We start from the raw sequence: 4,834 nt of genomic DNA, 5'->3' as shown, positions 1-4,834 counted from the left end.
GGTTTTGAGGTCAGGGAGTGCTATGCCCCCACTTCATTTTTGTTTTTCAGAAGGACTTTGCTAACTTGGTGTCTCTTTTCTCTCCAAAGTACTTCATAAAGCACATTTATTAAAGCACATTCCCCTTTATATTTCTTTAAATAATAAATTTGGTATCTGTATTGGGATTGTGTTGAACATGTAGATTGCTTTTGTAAGACTCTCATTTTCGTAATATTCAATCTTTGTATACATGAACAGGAAACATTTTTTCCATTTCTTTACATTTTTTATTGTATTTTGTAGACATGTTCTATAGTTTTCTTTGTACAGGTCTTTTGTGGCTCTAGTTCAATTCATTCCCAAGAATCTCAATTTGGTGTTGGGTATTGTAAATGGTATTGCGTCCTTGCTTTCCTTCTTTGAGTTCTCTTTGTTACTGTAGAGGAATCCCACTGATTTTTGGATATTTATCTTATATCCTGCCACCCTAATAAGCTGGTCTACTTGCTCTAACAGTGTTTTTTATTGAATCTTTGAGGTTTCTGTGTACACTAACATATCATCTGCATATAGCGATAGGCTAACCATCTCTTTGCTGAACTCCATGGTTTGTTGTTGGTTTTATTCCTTCTCTTGTCATATTGCCCTGGGAAGCATTTCCAAATGATGCTGGCAAAACTGGTCAGCTTCCTGCAGAAAGCTGAAATAGAATCCACATTTCACACCACACACAAAAATTACTCGAGGTGAATGAGAAACCTGGGAGTGAAGCACCAAACCATGATGTTCAGAAGAGACAAAAATAGGATCAAGCTTAGATAGCCTAGTCTATGGTATAAGGGGACATCCAAATACAGTCAGAAATATACAATCTGGAGAATATAAAATTGATGAATGGAACCTACTAAAGATTAAATCACTGTGTGTGTCAAAAACATTTTCCAAGAAAGTAAAAAGAAAACCTACGGATTGGGGAAAAAAACAAAACCACAACAACAACAACAAACATTTGGCAATACCATTTCAGACAAATAATCATACAGGGCCTCCACAATAAAAAGACTTTTTACATAATTACAAAATGGGCAAAAACCATGGAAAGAAATTTTACACAGGAAGATACTCAGATGGCCAACAGACACATGAAGAAATACTCAAAATCACTGACAATAAGAGAGATGCAAATCAAAACCACAATGAGATTCCATTTCACTCCAGTAGCAGTGGCAAAGTTTAACAGGACAGCAAGTAATAAATATTGAAGAGGATATGGCAAGATAGGAACTCTTATTCTTCTTGATGGAATTATAAAATGATACAGCCACTGTGGAAGGCAGTTTGGCATTTCCTCAAAAAGCTGAACATAGAAATTCCATATGATTCAGCTATTCCATTGTTTGGAATACACCCCAAGAGAATGAGAATTGAGGCACAAATGGAAACTTGTACACCAATGTTCATAGCATCATTATTCACCACTGCAAGAATGTGGAAATATCCCAAATGTCCTACTACAATCAAATGAATAGAGAAATTATGGTACATGCATGCAGCATGCAGGAATAATGAATTTGTAAATTACTACCTTATTTGGAGGGACTGGAGAGCATTATGCTAAATGAACTAACTCAGTCCCATAAGGGTAAATACTGTATAAGACCGTTATTATAGAACTAGATAACTAACAAAACATTTGTAAGTAAGGGGGGAAGGGGGAGGAGCATACGGGTGAGGATGGGCCAGGGAATAATCAATCGCATGATGGCATGATTTAATGGGTGGAGTGAAGGGTGAGTTAAGGAAATGAGAAAGATCCAGTGTGAAAAAAAAATATATACAAACTTTGTAAGTAAATCAGTGTAAAATAAAAAATTTATATATAAAAAAGATGGAAGAAAAAATTTAACTATGACTTTGTTAATAACTAAATGAAATTGAGGTCTATTTCCAAAAGATAGAATTTAAATGGATGTTCAGAATTTTCTGCCCTACTGATTGCTAGTTACCAGATTGACCTATTTCATGTATCTCTTTCAATCATTCTAGCATATACGGAAGCTTAGAACTAGTTGCAGCTCTTTAAATATCTCAGTTAATCTTGTTGTTCTGTCAAATTGAATAGAACTCATTATGAATTGCAAATCTGAACTCTGTCCTATCCTATACCATCCTCATCCTCTCTGATGCACCTGAAGCCATTGCTGCAGTCACTGTGTCAATCCATCCTCTTGAGGGTCTTCTTCTCTTTCCTCCACCTTTCCCAGCATGATATCACTCTGCAAGGAATACTTTTCCTAGCAACATGGCCAAAATAAGGAGGACTTCTGGTTGCACTCTTTCCAAGACATATCTGTTTATTTCCTGGTAGTTCGTGAAATATTCAGTACTCTTTGCCAACATAACAACTTAATAGCATCAGTTCCTCTATAATCTTTACATATTATCCAGTTCTTAGATGTATAGCGAGTAATGGAAAAGTCCATGGCCTAAATTGGACACACCTAGTCTTCAAACTGACATCATTGTTCCTCAGTTTTTTTGAGAGGCCCTTGACAGTGTACTTTCTCAATGCAATATGTCTCCTGATCTCCATAGCTTGCCCAAGATTTCTCGGGAGATTGTTCAAATCTGTAGCATTAAATATACTCCCCCACCCCCCACTGCCCTGCAGTCTATCTTAAGTAGCTGAACTACACAAAACTCATAGAACACCAAACAATTTTTCCATCTTCTAATTATTGCAACATAGATTAGGGAGCTTTGGTGGCACCTCCCATAACATGGTGCATTTCTAACCCTAAGTGCTTTGCTTCTCTGCTTCTTTGAATCTGCCAGTAGCTGTATGGAAGAATGTGTCTCCTTCCTTTGTGATTTATAGTTCTGAAACCCAATGAAAAGTTACTATGAGTCTGAATGGACTAAACAGCAGTGAATTGAATGATTTAGTGATTGAAAAGTAGAAGATCATGAAGTAGAAGAAGACCCTCAAGGAAGTAAATTGACATAGTGACAGAAACACTGGACTTGGGCACAGCAGAGATTGTGAGGATGGCGTGCAGTATTAGGCAGGCATTAGTTCTGTTGTTCATATGGGTGTCTTGAGTCCAAGTCAACTCTTTTGCACCTATCAAAAGAAGTTAATGATTATAATTTGAAACCCTAATCAACACATTACTATCTTGTCAATTCTAACCCATTGTACACCTATAGGCCAGAAAAATTTTACCACAGGGTTTACAAGTCTTCAGGGGAGTATATTATGCGATCTTTCTTCCATGGAACAGCTTGTGGGTTAGAACTAGGACTTTAAACTTATTCAGTTGATTCCCTACTGAGAAAATGAGTAATGCACTGTGAATAGTAGACTCTGATTTAGTGTATCTTGAGTGGAAATGAAATTCTCAGCAGGGAACTGAGAAAGACTGAACACATTTGAAACCTTTGTTCAAACTGCCAATTGTCCTGTTAGCACCTGAACATCTGCTTACTGCACCACCTATATAACTATTGTTGTTGTTGTGGACCATCAATTCAGAACCACCCACAGCTAATCCTCTGAATGCACAGGAGGAGAATTGCCCATCCTTCTCCCATGGACCAGCTGATGGACTCACATTGCATACTTTCAAGAATGCAGGACAGCTTCTTGTCATTAGGTCACCAGAGCATTTGTTGAGTGCAAATGATACATTTAAACTATCATTACAAGTTTAGAAGAACAATTAAACATAGTCTAGAGGGAATTCTCTATGTAAATACAGAAAACAACATTTTTTTTTACTCATTTAACCTTTAAGTCACCTTGTGTGCTTATTTTTAGAAAGCATTGACAAATCTTGATGGAAAATGTTTCCACTTCATGAAGCTCCAGGCAAACTGTATCATCAGCAACAATAACGTTGTAAGACTGTTTTCCTGCATTTAGTCAATTTTTGCCAGATTCATTCAAGCACAATCAGAATAGCATTGCATCCACACTAATGAGGCTAAGGGGAAAGATTCGACTGCTTTTAGAAAGTGTATCTCTTGAATAAAATAACAACCTTTCTAGACAAAATATTAGAATTGCATTTTAGGCAACAAAATCCTGATGGTCTGCATTGTTATAATGGAACTGTGCTAACCTTTCAACTTCCTTCAGCATAGCTATGAGCTCTCTGGAACACATGTATATGAAGAGATAATACAATAAATATCCTTGAATTCATTTATTTCAGAGGTGATAATAGCTTTGAAAACATAAAAAACCCAGAAAAATACAGAATTTAAGTATGAAGGGAAAATCTACACACATATGAAAGTAAAAATATTCCAAACATCCCATGGGCTGCCAAAAGAACAAATAAATATGTCTTGGAAAGGGTGCGGCCAGAGTGCTATTTAGAGGCAAAGATGACAAAGTTTCTCCTCGCATACTTTGGGCATGTTGCTAGCAGGGTCTATTCCTTGAAGAAGGACATAATGCTTGTAAGAGTAGAGGGCCAGCAAAGGAAAGGAAGACCCTTAACCAGATGGATGGACGTGGTGACTGCCACAATGGGCTTTAGTGTGTCAGGAAGTGTGAGGATGGCACAGGCTAGGACAGGTTTCTGATCTGTTGTTTAAAAGGTCCCTATGAGTTGTACTTGGCTCAACAGCATCTAACAAAAACGACTGTAGATTTGAAATAACAGACACTCTACTAGTGGTCAAGCACGTAATTATTTTTAATTACATAAGAACTGGCCAACAAATACAGCTGTTTTCACTTTTTACTGTGATTCAAATGAAAATTTATAAAGAAAATTGTGTTTACATTCTATACTTCATACACTCTATTTTCAATGATCTTGATTAAAAGGACAGCACTCTT

This window comes from Elephantulus edwardii, unplaced genomic scaffold (genome assembly GCF_000299155.1).
Source record: "Elephantulus edwardii isolate Elephantulus edwardi_28Jun2011 unplaced genomic scaffold, EleEdw1.0 scaffold00198, whole genome shotgun sequence".
In the NCBI taxonomy this organism is placed as follows: Eukaryota; Metazoa; Chordata; class Mammalia; order Macroscelidea; family Macroscelididae; genus Elephantulus; species Elephantulus edwardii.
This window is presented reverse-complemented; position numbering follows the sequence as displayed.